At 48.6% G+C, this 18,182-nt stretch overlaps 1 protein-coding gene across 3 annotated transcripts in view; it reads left to right on the forward strand.

Moving 5' to 3' along the window:
* Positions 1 to 18,182, forward strand: part of LOC119391015 (potassium channel subfamily K member 17) — a 522,775-nt gene that overhangs the window by 270,060 nt on the left and 234,533 nt on the right. The window lies entirely within an intron of this gene.

The raw sequence follows: 18,182 nt of genomic DNA on the forward strand, positions 1-18,182 counted from the left end.
TGTCATGGATGTCATGGTTTTCATGCTACGACCTGTTATTCATGTTCTTCATACAGTCACATAGCAAAATACCAATTTTGGTGTATATCAATGTAGCGAAACGACCGCGAGTGCGCCATGAGTGTGGCATGTAAATCATGTCATACATGACATGCATGTCATGATTTTCATGTTACCACGAGTCAGTTATGTTCTTCATACAGAAATGTCTCGTCATACCAGTTTTCGTATATATCCCTTCATTTAAACGGCCGCAAGCGCCCAGAGACCATGTCATGTAAATCATGCTGCACATGACATGCGCCTCATATTTGCATGTTAGGACCAGTCATTATGTTCGTCATGAATTCTTGTCACGTCGTACCAATTTTGGTGTATATGAAATTAAGGGAACGGCCGCAAGAGCTTAAGGTCGTGGAATGTAAATCATGCTGTTCATGACATGCGTGTCATGATTTTCATGATATGACCTGTCATTTATGTTCGTAATAAGGCCATGTTATGACACACCAATTTTGGTGTACATCCGATTAACGAAACGGCCAGGAGAGCACAAAGTCGTAGGCGGATAGATAGATAGATAGATAGATAGATAGATAGATAGATAGATAGATAGATAGATAGATAGATAGATAGATAGATAGATAGATAGATAGATAGATAGATAGATAGATAGACAGACAGACAGACAGACAGACAGATAGACAGATAGATAGATAGATAGATAGATAGATAGATAGATAGATAGATAGATAGATAGATAGATAGATAGATAGATAGATAGATAGATAGATAGACAGACAGACAGACAGACAGACAGACAGACAGACAGACAGACAGACAGACAGATAGATAGATAGATAGATAGATAGATAGATAGATAGATAGATAGATAGATAGATAGATAGATAGATAGATAGATAGATAGATAGATACGCTCAAAGTCGCAGAAGTTCGCTAAGAAATGCTTCGCATTTAAAAATGCTTCGCATTTAAAAAAAAACAAGCAAGCTGCGAATGAAACAGCGCCGGCCCGCAACGCTGCTTCTCGCGTTCCAAAGACACATTTTTTTTCCACTCACTGTGAAGTCGTCCGTTCGAATAACGTCGGTGGCGTCAAAATGTTTCTCGCACACTCTAACGTGTTCAGAATCGAAGGTAAATCCGCCAGCGTCTTGTCGCGGTATTGCACGTTTCCATGCATCCCTCTCATCAGCGTCCCTCGGCAAACTAAACAACGACGCCTTTCCGCTCGTACCTCTGTAGCCATAGCGACAACCCGGTACACAGCAAGTCTTCGGCATCGTCACTCACGTACACTGTCCGTGTACTCGCGCACATTACTCACACCCGTCAGTCACACAAATTAGGAAAAAGCGAGGAAAACTGAACGCCAATGCTGCCAGATTCCTCGGGCCCCCAGCTCTCCCTACGCAGCGAAGCTCTCCTCAATTCCCCCCGCGCGCTCCTAGCGCTGCCGCGCGGCACCGGCGGCGACAAAGCAAGCTCTTTCCATAGCGTTACGGAGGAGTTTCGTGGCCAGAAAAGCATTGAAGGACTCTGCTCTTACTAATAACCTCTACTCTTCCGTATCACGCTGCCGTTAAAATGAATGTCGAAGGCGTCCACCAAGGTTGAGGACGATGTCCAGTAATTCGTTAGCGACATGTCTCCCTTAAAATAGAAAAGATAATACTGTTGCGCTTCTGTATTGCGAACATCCGCGTGTAGTTGGCCCTACTCCTGAAGAGATTGTGCAGTACCTAATAAATAATGACATTATTTTATGCCTCAGTGAAACAGCTGTTCTTCAGAAAACATGGCTTCATTTTAATTGGTAGGATATTTTTGTCACGGCAGGACACGACTTTTTCGTGATTTAGGATCACACGTAGCACGAACATGAGTGCAGCAGATAAATAAAAACTGATAAAGTTGGGTAAGGCGATAAGCGAAGCCAATTCTGGCGTCCGCGAAACGCATCTTCGAAAAAAAAAAATACGCCTTTTTTGAAGCAGCAATATGTCCAATGACAGCGGCCCTTTCTTATTTTTGTATCTGTAAAGGCGTTTGCTGACGGCACTAGTCGACGAAGCACAACGGCGACAGTCAAGACAGAGCGCGGACTGTGAGCGCGAGGAGGGTGCCGTCAGAGAAGTGCCGAAGGGGATGACCCACTAGAAAGCGCTCGAGAGGGCGACCCATTACAGACTTCCAACGCTTCGCTAGAATTACCCCGGGTACTAAAAGGAAGCCGCCTGGCGACCTAACTGCTTGTCACTGGGTCATGGTAGGGCTCCAGCCGCTGCACGTTGACAATGTCGCGCCCGCGACGGCGCATGTCCGAAGATCGTTCAATTGGTTCGATCAGGTAGTTGACCGGGGATGTGCGTTTGACGACACGGTAGGGGCCGTCGTACTTGGGCAGCAGTTTGCAAGAGAGGCCAGGTGCAGTGGTAGGGACCGAGATCCGTACGATCGCTCCAGGGAGGAACGTGGGCGCAGAAGTGGTGGTGTCACCGCGAATGCTCTTCTGCCGCTCTTGGTCATGCGTAGTAAATGTCTTGACAAGCTCCCGAAACTCCTCAGCAAGTCTGGCTGTGGCAGAAATAGGTGCACACTCAGACGGATCCGGCTTGTATGGAAGGATTGCGTCGATTGTGTGCGACGGGTGCCTGCCGTACAATAAGAAAAAGGGTGAGAAACCAGTAGTGCTCTGAGGAGCGGTAATATAGGCGTAGGTGACGAAAGGCAGAATGGCATCCCAATTGGTGTGATCGGCGGCGAGGTACATCGAGAGCATGTCGCCGAGCGTGCGGTTAAAGCGTTCGGTGAGGCCATTCGTCTGCGGGTAGTACGCAGTAGTTTTCCGCTGAACAACGTTGCACTCTTTGAGAATGGCTTCGACGACTTCCGACAAGAAGGCACGACCTCGATCGCTGAGCAGCTCGTGGGGTGGACCGTCGCACAGCATGAATCGGTGCAGCAAGAAGGAGGCAACATCGCGCGCTGTAGCCGCTGAGAGGGCGGCAGTTTCGGTGTATCGCGTAAGGTGGTCAACACCGACGACGGCCCAGCGGTTACCAGCCGACGTTAGAGGAAGTGGTCCATACAAGTCTATGCCAACGCGCCCAAACGGCCGGTCAGGGCAATGTAGAGGTCAAGGCAAGGTAGACCTGCCGGCGACAGGTGCGTTAAAGTTTTGCAGCGCTGGCAGTCGATGCAGGAGCGGACGAACTTCTGCACGTAGCGGTACATCAGTCGCCAAAAGTACCGTTGGCGAATGCGGTGGTAGGTTTTCGATACCCCAGAGTGTGCACACTGCGGATCAGAGTGGAACGACTCGCATATGTCAGAACGCAGACTGCGGGGTATTACGAGTAGCGACTGTCGGCCGTCGCCGTAATTGCGTCGGTGGAGGAGGTCGTCGCGAACGGCGAAATGGTGGGCTTGACGACGCAACGCGCGAGTGGATGGTGTTGCCGATGGATCAGTCAGCAACTCTATCAATGAGGCAATCGAGTGATCCTTGCGCTGTTCAGTAGCGATGGTGTGAATGTGAATAGAAGAAACGGCATTGTGAGACACTGAGCTATGGGCATTGTCGTCAGGCAAGGGGGAGCGCGAAAGTGCGTCGGCGGCAGCACGCTGGCGTCCGTTGCGGTACAGCACGCGGATATCGTAGTCCTGTAGCCGAAGTGCCCAGCGGGCGAGGCGGCCTGAGGGACCCTTCAATGGCGACAACCAGCATAGTGCATGATGGTCGCTGATGACATCAAATGGGCGGCCATACAAATAAGGTCGGAATTTCGTAAGGGCCCAGATGATCGCTAGGCATTCCTTTTCGGTGACGGTGTAATTGGTCTCGGCTTTTGTAAGCGTACGACTTGCATATGCCACGACATATTCGGGAAACCCTGGTCTGCGCTGCGCAAGGACAGCGCCAAGGCCAACACCGCTAGCGTCTGTGTGACGGCTCTGTAGCCGTCACACAGACACTACGACGCGACGGCTCTGTAGGAGCTGTCGCGTCGTAGTGGCGTAGTATGGGAGGCGACGTCAACAAACGACGGAGCTTTTCGAAAGTGTCGTCGCACTCTGACGACCATGAATGGAGGGGCCCGTTACTTCCGAGGAGCTTCGTCAGTGGCGATATGATAGTCGTGAAATTTCGAATGAAGCGCCGAAAGTAGGAACACAGTCCTACGAATCTGCGCAGTTCTCTGACGGACATACGTTTGGGGAACTCGGTCACGTCTCGAAGTTTGGCTGGATCGGGGAGAATTCCGTCCTTGGACACGACGTAGCCGAGGATTGTCAGCTGCCGTGCTGCAAATCGGCACTTCTTTACATTCAGTTACAGACCGGCGTCGCTCAAACGCGTCAAACACCGTAGGCGTTGAAGATGGGTGGAGAAGTCCGGAGCAAAAACGACGACGTCTTCGCGGTAGCACAAGCACGTGTGCCATTTCAGGTTGCGCAGAACGGTATCCATCATGCGCTCAAAGGTGGCGGGCGCATTACACAGCGCAAACGGCATGACGTTGAATTCCTACAGGCTGTAGGCCTGACAAAGGCGGTCTTGGGTCGAGCGTCATCAGCCATTGGTACTTGACAGTACCCTGAGCGCAAATCGAGAGATGAAAAGAATTCGGGGCCTTGCAGGCTGTCAATCGCGTCGTCTATTCGCGGCAGTGGCTACACGTCCTTACGAGTGATCTTGTTGAGTCTTCTGTAGTCCACACAGAACCGCACAGAACCGTCCTTCTTCGCAACGAGAAGGACAGGAGGCGCCCAGGGTCGAAGTTAGAGGGTCTATTCATTCTATAAAGACAGGGCGTGCGAACACGGACACAAGAAAGAAGTCAGGACACCACAAACGCCGACTAACAACTGAAGAGACGCACAACGGCTGAAAGAGAAAGAAGGCATGAAAACTTATCTGCGCATGCCCATGCAACACGCGAACCTATCAATCCGGCACGCGTGGTGGTCTACGTGGAAGATAACTGTTAAGGCATTTGATTGCATCTTTATGCAAGTTAATCGACGGTTGGCTCACGCATGCGCTACCACTATTCTCGATATGCCATGCTTCAATCATCAGGCGCGTTTCTTCATTTCTATGACGGTACAACACTGGACATACATCGAATTTTGGCGTGCACTTACAATCTCGACAATGTAAAGATAGATTAGAAGGTGAGCCTCCTGTTAGCAATCTCTTATGTTCCAACAATCTCTGGTTAATGCATCGGCCCGTTTGTCCTACGTAGAAGCGGCCGCAGCTGAAAGGGATCTTATACACCACACTAGTACGGCAATCAGTGAATTTGTTGGTGTGTTTTACGAAACAAATATCGGTCCGCTTCTTGTCTTTTACTGGCTCATTCAACCTCTGCACAGCGGCACATATCTTACCTAGCTTATTGGCAGCCGTGAAAACAACATTAACGCCGTATCTACTTCCTACTTTCTTTAGCCTGTGAGATACGCAATGAATGTACGGTATACCTACGACACGTTTCTTCCTATCGCTTTCTGCATCCATGCTCGGACTTAACACAATAGACATCTTTAAACGTTCAGCGACCGTGGCCACTGCATCACGAGGATACCCTACATCTAAAAGACGCGTAACCTGTGCGTTAAAGCTATCACTCATTTTGTGCTCACACGATTTGGTAAGGGCTGATTTAAGGCAAGACATGGCGATGCCATTTTTTACACCCTTCGAGTGCTTCGACGAAAAATTTAACAGTGGTTTCGAAGATTTAGGAGAATACTGCCAGCACACGTGGTTCTTCTGGAACGTTAAGGAAATGTCTAGAAATTGTATTCCATTATTCTGAGGCACCTCTTTAGTAAAGTTCATCCCACCTCCATTTAATTCAAATTTTTCGCTCACGGAAGTTACCACCTTTTCAAAGTCCCCACCACTACAAAACATCAAGTAATCGTCCACATAGCGAAAAACCTTAATAACCCAATTACCTAAAGCGCCTTCCAAAAGATTGTCAATCTTGTTAAGGTATAAATCACTAAGAACCGGAGCAACCTTAGAACCAGTACATATCCTTGATTTCTGCACATAAACGCCTTCCTTCCAACCTACAAGCGTCGACTTTAAATACATGGAAAGGATTTCTAGGAAAGGTCTAATAACATCGCGTCGAAGCATGTCGTCCACTTGCTCGGTGTTTACACGGCGTTCTGTGGGAGATACGCGATATGGACGTTGCCGCAGTGGCAGGTGGGCGCCAGTGTCGATGCCGTCCGTAATGGCTGACGTGCGGCCGACAGAAGTTTGAGCGACATCGAAAGAAGATCGAAATTCTTTCAACAGGTCCAGAAGCTGGGAACGCTGGACCTGCGTAAGGTTGTCAGCTATGGAGGAACCAAACACATCAGCGGGTGATGAACCAGACGTCGAAACAGCACTGAGCGTACTGGAGCTGCGGCCGTGCGTGTCATCGGGTTCGTCCATAACTTGTGCGTCTTCGAGGGGTTCCACGCTGCCGAGACATTCCCCTCGCACCAACGTAACACTGTACGGGGAGGGGTTGATTACAAAAATAGAGGTGCTGCCCTGAGTGACTTGAACTGTCGCGAAAGGCCACCAGCAAGCCTTTCCTCGTGCAAACACGGTCATATGGCGAGAAGAGTGCAACGGTGTCGGATCGACTAGCGCAGTAGACTGACACCGCCGTTGACGAGTTTGCAGGCACTCTGATGTCGTCTTTGACGAGTACCTTGCTCGCAGCTGATGGACTGTCTTCCGGCGTCAAATTAGAGAATTGTGACAGCTCTATTTCGGCTGGTGCGCAATGAATGACGGCGTCGTGGCGGGAGAGAAAATCCCATCCGAGGATGACGTCGTGACAGCATGACGGAATTATGATCAATTCGCCAGCGTACCGAGTATTCTTAATCATGACGCGGGCTGTGCACACCGCTGTAGGGTGAATACTTTGGGCGCTGGCTGTACGGAGGGAGAGCCCGGAAAGTGGCGTCGTCACCTTTCGAAGTATTCGGCTAAGCTTTGCGTCCATAACGGATACGGCGGCTCCAGTGTCGATAAGGGCAGATGCACGAACACCGTCTACAAACACGTCTATCACGTTCGATGGGCTTCGATGAGGGCTTTCGCTGTTCGATAGCGTCGCAGCCCTTGCCTCGTGGACTGCGATGACTAGTCTTCCTGGTCGCGTGGGACCAGACGGGGCCGCATCGTGGACAGTGAGCGGCGTCGTGGTCACGGTGAACGGCGGGTAGAGGGCGCCGGTTGAGACAGCGGTCACATAGGCGGAGGGGAATGGTAATACGGGCGGCTTGACTGGCTTGGCATGGTCGAGGCGACTGGAGGCGACTGCACGCGGTTGCAATAGCGGGAGACGTGACCGGCGCAACCGCACGCAAAGCAGATGGGGTGGTTGTCGGAAGTGCGCCATCGGTTCGCCGGGGTAGGTCCCATCCATGGCCCATGACGCGGTGAATGGGGCAGCGGCTGATAGGACTGCATGGTGGGCTGTAGGCGTGGCCTAGGAATGACGTCGGCGTACGCAGCCGGCACACTCGCCTCGATGGCCTGTGGTCTGGCAACGACTTCGGCGTAATATGTGGGGCAGACACAGGGATCGCTGGCGGTGGCCTGGCTACAACTTGCGCTTAATTGAGTGGCGCAAGCACCGGAGGTGGCTGGTGGTATTTCGGCGTGACCTCCGCGATTTCCTGTTGAATAGCGCGGCGTAAGGGAGGCAGCAGTGTGGTCGAAGGCTGTTCAACGTGTCGCGACTGAGGGAAGCCCAGTAGAGAAAATTGACGGGCAATTTCCTCGCGCACAAATAACTTGATCTCGGCGAGCAAGGCCGAGTGATCAGAAATGGCCGACAAGCCAGCGAGATCGGCGTCGCGTGATGGAGGTCGACGGGTCAGCAACCGCTGCCGGCGCAGCTCCTCGTAGCTTTGGCAGAGCGTGATCACCTCTGTCACGGTACGAGGGTTCTTGGCGAGCAGTATGGTGAAGGCATCGTCGTCGATGCCTTTCATTACGTGGCGGATCTTGTCAGACTCAGACATGGTTACGTCGGCCTTCTTGCACAAGTCGAGGACGTCTTCGATGTAGCTCGTGAACGACTCACCGGTCTGCTGAGCTCGTTCACGTAAACGCTGTTCGGCTTGCAGTTTACGAACGGCAGGTCGGCCAAACACGTTGATGATGGCGGTCTTGAAATCAGACCACGTGAGGAAATCGGTTGCGTGGTTGTTGTACCACAGGCTTGCCACACCCGCGAGGTAGAAAACCAGGTTGCTCAGTTTTCCTGGCTCGTCACATTTGTTGGGTACGCTCACGCGCTCGTATATCGCGAGTCAGTCCTGCACGTCAGTGCCATCCGCGCTGGTGAATACAGGAGGGTCGTGGATGCGGGGGGCACTGGGGCATGGTGTCGGTACAGGGGAAGCATTTGCTGGACGGCGTCTTGAGACATGGTAGAGGGCACGGTACGGGATCGAAGCGCCAGGGGCATCGAACGGGGACCGAAGCTCGTTGGACGGCGCAGCACTCTCCACCAAATTATAAAGGCGTTTATTGACGGCACTAGTCGACGAAGGACAACGGCGACAGTCAAGACAGATTGCGGACTCTGAGCGCGAGGAGCGTGCTGTCAGAGAAGAGCCGAAGGGGACGACCCACTAGAAAGCGCTCGAAAGGGCGACCCATTACAGACTTCCAATGCTTCGCTACATATGTTTCACCGCATAACTGGTTTGGCATTGCTGCAGAGCTGACTTATGCTTTCCCTTCTCCATGACATGGCTGTAAAGCTTTTACTGCACTTTTCTACATGTGCTTTTCCATGCTGCATATTTAAGAGAAAGCGTAGCAAGAATTAGCTGAAATGTAGCCGGCAGACCGCACAACTTATTTACAAGCCGTTGAGATCGAATAGCCGTGACACTTTAGTTTGTCCATTCTTTGCCACGGAGAAACATAAGGCACCTATATCACGCTGCATGCTGTGCTAATTTATAAGCCCCCCCCGCCCCCTTAACTCTCACTGCAAGGAGTCCCAAACATCTATGGTTGAGAACCACTGACCTATATGTCAAAGCCTGACCAATTTATTTTACATGTACAAGGACGTTTTTGTTCGAATGCAATACAAATTCTTAAACACCAAATTATACAATAAATGCTGGTTGTAGTACTTTATCGGAATCAAAACAATAACATCCACAATGTCAATGTAAAAATATATATTTTCATCTACCACAGAACCTATGGTCAATGCCAGTATGCAAGTGCAATCCAAAGAGATGGCATGCACAGCAGTGGCGTAGCCAGGGGGGGGGGGGGGCACACCGCCTCCCCTCCCCCGAAACTTTTTTTTTTACTATGGCATACAGAGCCCAAAATGACACTTGACCACATCTGGCTGCCCGGCCCCCACTTCAAATCAAGGAGGGGCACCCGCCCCCGAAAAAAAATTCTGCCTATGTCCCTGATGCACAGAGAACTTGGTGTCTGCTTACACATGAAGGCAACTCGATAAGTAATAAAGGCTTGCAACACTTTTGAGAAATGTGACTCTGCAATAGGCAGGTTGGTGTACCATTTTTATATTGCATTAGTATGCCCTCAGGCCAGGCCCCTAGCCGCCAGGAATTCTTTCGGGGGGGGGGGGGGGGGGGGGGCGCTTGCTGAAAGCCTTGACTATTTGAGAAAAACGTCTATTTTCATGATTTATTTTCGATAAAACACTATGTGTTATCAAACTTTTGAGGGGGCCCCTGCCCCCCCCCCCTGGCTAAGGGCCTGCCTCAGGCATGAAAACATGTTACACATGATGGTCCAGTTCACTTTTTGGTATAACGACCTGTGGTGTCGACCTGCCAAGGTTTGTAAACACAGTCGGCTTTATTCAGATATTTTTAAAAAGCCGTGTAAATTTATAAAGTTAAGCTTGGGAACATTGCATATTATTTCACAACCCTATTCAGCTGTATTATTACGCATAAGTAGTCGACCAATGGTTACAACATCTACATGCCAGCGAGTGCCATCAAATGCGTCCGGAAAAGTAGTTCTTCGTCACTTTCAATAGCTCAATTTATGGCTGTACCACTTTGAAAATGAATCTGAATGCCATGACAGGAAAGTTACCTCAGAGTTAGGCAATAACATGCTTTGAATTAAAAATTGTCTATCAATATTGGTGGTGGCTTAGCACATCAGAGCCAAGGACGGGAAATGCCATGAAGCTGAATAAAAATTGAACAGGCAGCAAATAACGGCTGTAAAATAGTCAAGAATCATGCTTAGTAAATTAAATCAGCTTACATTCAGCACCTTTTCAAGCCATGCAAAATTTTCAAATGCACACTGTTGTTGTAAAGTTTGGACTCAGCACCGTGCATAACGCAGCGCAGCAGTCCAAGTGCTGACAATCCTAAATATACTCAGAGATGTACAAGATCATCAATATGGTATACTGTAAAGCACAGGAGTGTTCACAGAAGAGACCATCTTGTAGACAAACAGGTGGGCCAAAACCGTTGCTGCTTTGCCATAAGTGTTCAGTCCTCCTGAAAAAGATTTCATGTAAAGAAGTCCATTAGGCTTTCTGCATGCATACAAAATACCAACTTGACTTCTCTTACTCCAGACGTTTCTAAAAAAACAAAAAAGTACAAAATTAAGAAGCTGCCAAGTATTTTCTTGTGAGATATGCAATGAATGTGAAGTACACTTTTATTCTTGTAATATCTAGAAAGACGCAGCATTATGATACGGAAAGACGGGGCTCATTTGCTTGTCCATGTTTTGCTGCCATGTTTTTATGCACGTAGCAAAAAAACAAGGTACAGTAGCTAGTGTGCAGTGTTGCTTGTTGTTTCGTGGAGGCAACTCCTATTAGAAAAATAATTCATTTATCCTCAAAACTTACTGCTAGTTCTCCCAGATAAATTATTTAAAATCTAGACAGGACAAAACATAGATATATACATATGAGGCATGTCACAGTGGACAACTTCATTTTTTAATTTACATTTAAATATAAAACTCTGCTTATGCCAAAGCAGCATCTAGATGTCTTTCTCACTGCACTTCTGACTAAACCAGCGGTGTACATAACACCTGCCTATAATCACTGCACCAGCTATGAAATGCGTGCACACTGAAAATTTTCTGTGCTGCTTACTGCTTGCTATTGCCTTAAATGTCCCCTAGCCAACACAAGCTAGACAAGCAATTAATATAACTATCAAGTAGAAATGAATGCGCTGGTGAGCCTCAATGTACTTTGATGTACATGTCACTTCATTGTTAAAGTGACGCATCACATTACTGACCGTTTGAAGCAAAACGGAAAGGCGAGCTAGTTGGAGGGTAATGGTTAAAGTTTGAGTATATATTTTCTGCTGAAGCAATAAATCTTTCAGTTGTGAGTGCACTTTGTTGATGCTGTGGCTGATGACGATGAAGAATTATGGCAGAGGCATTTGTAATGGTTGGAAGCATTCAACAACCCACTCGTTGCGGAATTCGCATTGTGTGACGCCTGGTTACAGAATTCACGTTGTGTGACGCCTGGTTGTTATTTTACCCAGGGTGTCGGAACGAAATGTTTTTCGTTTCGGTTTTAGTTTCGTTCCACCACAAAAAGTTCCGTTCCGTTTCTGTTCCGAAACGAAAGAAAAAACGTTCCGTAATGGTTCGTAACGGTTTTTTAATGCAAAAGATTTGAAGTTAAGGTAATCATAAAAAAACATTGGATTTGTGATATAGTTACTTGCCCTCCTCTTAATTAAGAAAGTGGGATAGGAGTAAAACACGTTCTTACCACGTTCTTCAGAGGAGTGGAAGTAACTGTACCACGAATTCCTGCCAATTAGCACAAACCGGTTCTATATGCGCTTCAAAGTCATAGTATTTATTTTCTCATAAGTCAATTACGATTATTTTTAGCGGGCTCAATGCTTTGTGTCAAGGGAGTGAGCACGATCTCAAAAGCAGCACGTGATTGAGTGCACTCTCTGTACGAAACCACTGACCTCCTAAAAAAATCGTCAAGCCTGCGCGGAACACGTAGCACAGTCACAGCGTAAGCAGGAACAGTGGCCTTTCTAGAGCCCGTTCTATACTCTCTTGGAGAAACTAATACAAGTACGCATGCATGGTATCCACTACGCCATAAATCATAATTTTTCCGGAGTAGCAAAGCACCCACTATGCCATTTTTTCTCATTCTTCGGAGAATCGTGGTACCTGCTACACATCTGAGAGGCATTACGTGCACTATGTGCTGTGGCTAATGACGATGAAAAATTATGGATGAGCCCTTTGTAACGGGTTGAAATCATTCAACGACTGACTCCTTGAGCAATTCGCATTGTGTGACGCTAGGTTGCTATTTTACTCTTCTGCCACGCACAGCTAGGCAGAGGAGTATTTTTGCGAAGGAGTTACAAGCACCAGCGTGACACTGTGGTTGAATACTCGAGTGCCACGCACAGCTAGGCGCGAGTTAAAATCCCATCCGATCCTCGAAATTTCTTTCTAATTTAATTTTTTATTTCACGCGATAGCGGTTACGGACACCGACGGCGGCGGACAAATATGGCGCCAAAATTGGCTGTTGTGATCTCATAACAGCTTTCGCTGTAACAAACTTCAGTGCCGACAATGCCCTCTCTGCGCTGGCCTGCGTGACAGGCGCGCAAAAGTCCACTTGCGTTAATATAAACATCTCTTGTTGCCACCGTATTTGTTTTTCGCCCAATTTTAAGATATCTTTGCTTTGGCTTTCCTGCCTGAGGTACGCGCTAATACTGTACCCTCAGATATGCATCATTGCTCACGTTGCATGACCGCAGTTGTTCCGGATTGCCAAGTTTTCTCGTGAACCGAAAAACGATTGAAAAAATTTCGGTTTCACTCCAGAACGAAATATTAGATAACGTTTCGGTTACGTTTTCGTTCCGGTGAAAAATATCGTTTTTTCCGTTTTTCCTTTCTGGTTTTCGTTCCGTTCCGACACCCTGATTTTACCATTCTACCACGCTACATATCTTAATGTGGTTCCTTGCCAATATGAAGCCTGTATAGGGTATTTTTGCAAAGCAATTTCAAGCACCGGCATGGCCCTCAGGTAGATTGTACACTGGGCTCCCACGCAGATTGCCCAGGTTCGAACCTCTTCTCATTTCTTCTCATTTTTCTTCTCATTTAGTTTTTTTTAATTTCACGTGATAGTGGTTACGGGCGGCGGCGGTGGCGGTGGACAACTACGGCGCCAAAAACGGCCCTTGTTGTGATCTCGTAAGAGCTTTCGCTGTAAAAGAAGCGCGCTGGCATGTCAGCATCAGCATCGTTTTTATGTACCAGCATATCCATGTAAACAGTTCTAACTTCGTCCACACCGGTGGGAAATAAACGAGCGAGTAATAAGCGGTCACTTAAAAGTTGAGAAACATGATCGGCAACTGTGTGCGAGCAACAAACAAATGCCGTACGCGCCACAAAATCGAGACTGCGTGCTCACGCACGATCGCATGTACGAGCGGTTGTCGGTGAGACAGCATAAAGACACCGTGAATGAAAAAAAACAGAATAAATGATTACAGTCCAAAAAAATGCATTGTATCCCCAGGAGGGTTTCGACTTGGGCTTGTTGGTGATTCATCTTGATGGGAACTGATGCGTCTGTCCATGTATGTTCCTTCTTGTGTCCCTGTCTTTTGTGCGCATCAGTTCCCGTCAAGATGAATTTCCTAGTAGTGGCGGCACTCGCTTGCCCTACTAGAACGAGACGAAATATTTGCGTGGTTTTCCGACAGTGCCGAAAATATACGACATCGACCGCTTGCGACATGTTTACGCCATCGTATATTAACATCATTGACCCTGAACGGATCAGACCTTCTCAGGACGTCTCACAGATTCATTTCCTACGTAGACTGCATCACTTGATACAAAATTCAGCGCGCCAGAACGAAAAAAAAAAAAAAACCGACTGCAACTGCAGCCGCACGTATACCTTCCATACAAACGCGGAGCTTCGCACCAGTGGGTTGCCAGACCAGAGACGGCGCGGCCCACTAGGCAATATGGCGGCGCCTACGAAAATAAGGTCTATACTTCCGTGGTCCGTATACGTGGTCCGTATACGCGTGTATCTTGTTTTATTCGGTATTTCTTTATTCACCGGGCGTTTCTGCTTCCTTCTAAAGCATTCGTTTCTTCCTCCACTCCATAGAGGGTGCCATTGGTTCCACTTTAATGCTTTAAAGGCCAACTCCGGCGATTTTTTGGCCATGTCAAAGTAATCGTGCTTTTATATTCCTGAGACGCTCCTGTCACGGGTCCGATAGCAGAAACACTCGGCAAATTGGAGAATAATTTTAAATAAGCAAAAAATCGCAACACCGAAACCGAAACCCAACCGAGCATACTGTCTTCGTGTGACGTATAAGTGGTTACAAAACCGGAAATCATGCAAGGCATGCCGGTCCCGCCAGCGCGTAGTATGAAAGCTGCGAAAGCGGCCAAGAGCAGACGCTCATTTGAAAGGTGACTCCGTCGGAAATCTTGTGTGTGACTGACCGTGTCACGTGCACAAGCTGAGCTGTCGGAAAATGACAGCTGCGATTCCGACGCATTTGGAGGCCAGCTGTAATGGCCATTCCTCTTCGATGAAGTGGAACTCACCTGTTTAGCTCTTTGCTTGCCTGGTTGCACATTCCACCGCCAGATGGCACCACCTGTCCAGGGAGCTCAAGTTTGTGGGGCCGTGATCGGGTAAAATGCTATCGCTGAGAAGTTCGCGGACTAACTAAAGCTTCTTAATATTGCTATAGGAAGAGTGCATAAGTTTGGCAATAGCGGCGTTCAACATCGCGTTGGTACGGCCGAAGGAATGTAATATAAGCCAAGTATGAGCCACCTTTCGCACCATTAGGTTACGTTGTTTCGCACGATGCGTAGCTCACCGTATACCGATATAGGCCCGGTCACGGTGCACCCTGTATATGCTACGGGAAGTGTTTCCGTGGTGTTCACGCATGTGCATTCTTTAGCCGTTACGGTATTACCGTACTTTCCGTGCGGTAAACCGGCATTCCTAGCTAAAACACTAATATAGAGACGCAGGGTAATCGTTAGGTGCGAGTGTTTCGTGACTGCCAACGGGGAATCGTGTGCAGCCCACAACGCGACACCACTTGCCACCCATCGCACGCATTACCACAAGGAACTGAAATTCACACGCCCAGCCAACGAAGCGCTCGCCAAACACTCGCGATTGTTGCCTTGCGGATAGCAGACGCTCTAGGGGCCCCTCGGTTCCGTCACTTCCGCTTAACAAAAATGACGTCACGCACCCAATGTTGCCAATAATTTTGGGAAGCGAGGTGGGGAGCGTCGGGGCAATCAATAAAATTTGTTTGCAATGAATTTGCGTATGTCTCCAGCTTGTAATTTGGCATATATAACGGGAACGTGAAAAGGAACGTGACCCAGCGAACTTTATTGAGATCCATGGACCCCGAAAAATCGCCGGAGTTGGCCTTTAACATGCACCACTGCTCCCTGGGGGCGCTAGAGCTTTTGGTCTGCGATTCAAATAAGTAAGAGAAGGTTAGAGCATTGGTGGCAGAAAATTACAGAGAAAGGACAAAAGTAAATATTGGAAAAAATAAGCACATTCTGCCGTAAAGGGCAGAGAACTAGGCTTAGAATTTACGTTTATTTTTTTCCTGTAGTAAGGTAGATTTAATTGAAGTAGAGGCATTGGTCCAACATTTAGGAAAAGAAAAGAAAAAGGAAAAAAAAAAGATTTTTTTTTTTTGTCGAGCCTGGTAGTACACTTCTCACCGCCCCGTTATAAAGGGGACGCTCATAGCATCCATCCATCCATCCATGCGCACGCAGCGGTCTCTTGAAAACTAGCCTAGCGTACAACATCTCCAACAAGTGTGTCAGAGCTGTTGTAGGAAACGTGCACTGAGATGGTGGCGCCGCGGTGCGGGAGTGAACGAAAGCTGTTGGCGTGCTCCGCGCAGCAGCCGACCCATGGACGCAGCCGTGTCAGGTTGTTAGCGGTGCTTCGCAGTGTCGCGTGTAAATTGCTGTGTCGTAAACTGTGCCAATAACTATAAGAACTACGCTCCTGGAACAGAGTTTTTCAGTTTTCCGCTGTGACCATGCCTTGGAAACACGCGGGAACGCTGCATCAGTGTGCGCCGCGTAACGCAAGTGATCCTGCGGAAACGTTTATGAAGTACAGTCGAGAGCGATTTGAAGGTTATCGCGCGAGCGTCGACCAAGAGCTACAACGGCGCCACGGCCCAGAATCCTCTTTTGAGGCAAGGGAGGTATGATGCAAGCTTCACTCTCTCTTTTTGCTGTTCCTTGATCTGCGATCACGGCCGTCTGGTACATTTTCATTTCTTTTTTTACGACAACGCGATATATTTTCTTCAGCACAGCAAGCCGTTCAAACGAAGCAATGCCAAGCACCAGCTTTCCGAAAAATTTGGTTATCGTCCTCTGGGATAAGAGCCACCGAAGAATACACATGACCAAAACAAATTGAAAGCCTAAAACAGAGATAAAGGGTGCAGAGTTCGTCATAGGGATAGTTATTGTAATATGGAACAGCCAACGAGGGCGAGAAGAACGTGTAATCTTGATTTTCACTGTTAGAAAACGAGCCGCCAGACTCCTGGGACGCTACGTCGGTTGACACTCGCGCGACAACCTTCATATCGCGCTCGACTGTACATGTAGCTAGATCGCTGTGAATTTTCGCTCCACGCAAGTGAATTGATATTTTTACACTGCTGACGGAACCAAGTCTGCAGTACATTTCGTTGGCGGAAAGCCACCGACAGATCCAGCAGTTTTCCTTCGTACGCTGCTGCCGTTTTTTTTCACCATGCCGCAGTTCGTCTGGCGGCGCAGTTCGTAAGCAGGAACAGTTAGGAATAAGCCCCTCATGCCTGACAAAATACGTCGCCGATGGCGAGAATTTTAAAATTTATTCCCCTTGTACTGCCGTTGTCCTTGATATCCCTGTGCGTGTGCGTCGCCGTTCCATTGCGGCGTGGCGCGGATATCACGTGCAAGATATCACGTGCAGAACGAGCACGTGACAAGGTTACTCAATGACTCATGCAGCCCGAGCAATGTCTACGAGCGAAGCTGAACTACAGCACCGAAAACTTCGCAGAGCTGCCATGCATTACTAAATGCCACACGTGCAGTTCGGCGATCTTACGGTTTGCTTGCTCCCAACGCAAGGCCCATACAGAAATGTCATCGTTTACTCAACAATAAGCAGGTACAATAAAAAAAATGCCCCCACCTCCCCGAAGGGAATCGTGAGGAAATGCGAATGCATTTCTTGCGCCGAGAGTACACGGCGTAGTAATTTTAATGGCGTAAATATGACGAGACGAGGATTTGTACCGTAGCCATTTGTTTACACATTCATCAGCACCTGTTTGTGTTGTCATTGTACCTGACGGCCATAATCTCAGCCTTGTGGTCGCCGTTGGCGTTTCACAGTGGCGTCTCGAGCACACATTTCCGGTTGTTCTTGAGAGGCGCCCAGCCAGCGAACGGTCAAGAGTGAGGTGCGAGCGGACGGGAGAGTGGGGCGCAGGGAGGAGAGAGAGCGAACGGCGAGAGAAGGAGCGGCGAAGCACTGCACCTACGCTCTCCTACACTCTCTCGCACCACATGCTCCAGTTGCTAGGGGTGAGGATAAGCGCGCGCCCGCAGCTGTTGCTATGGGAGAGGGAGTGAGAGCGGAGAGATAACACCTGCCGGCGCGCGGACAACGCCGGATGCCTTACATAGCCCGACTAAGAAATGCATTCGCATTTTAAAAGAGTGCATACAAACATCGATGGTGACGGCCTATGCTTCGAGGTTTACGTTGGCCGGCCTCACGAATTGCCCTTTCAAAACACTCCGTCGCATGTCCGTGCTTTCTGTCACACCGAAAACATGATTCCGTATAATTTGTCCTTTCTATTCTTCTGAGGTCATAAAAGAATTCTGCATTGCCTACTTTCTGAAAGCCTAGGCGTTTTATCAAATTTGTCGCAACGCACTTGCATGCAACGCGGGCGCAGCAGACGGAGAGGCGATGGTTCGTGGCACGCCAGTCGAA

Source organism: Rhipicephalus sanguineus, chromosome 4 (assembly GCF_013339695.2).
Source record: "Rhipicephalus sanguineus isolate Rsan-2018 chromosome 4, BIME_Rsan_1.4, whole genome shotgun sequence".
In the NCBI taxonomy this organism is placed as follows: Eukaryota; Metazoa; Arthropoda; class Arachnida; order Ixodida; family Ixodidae; genus Rhipicephalus; species Rhipicephalus sanguineus.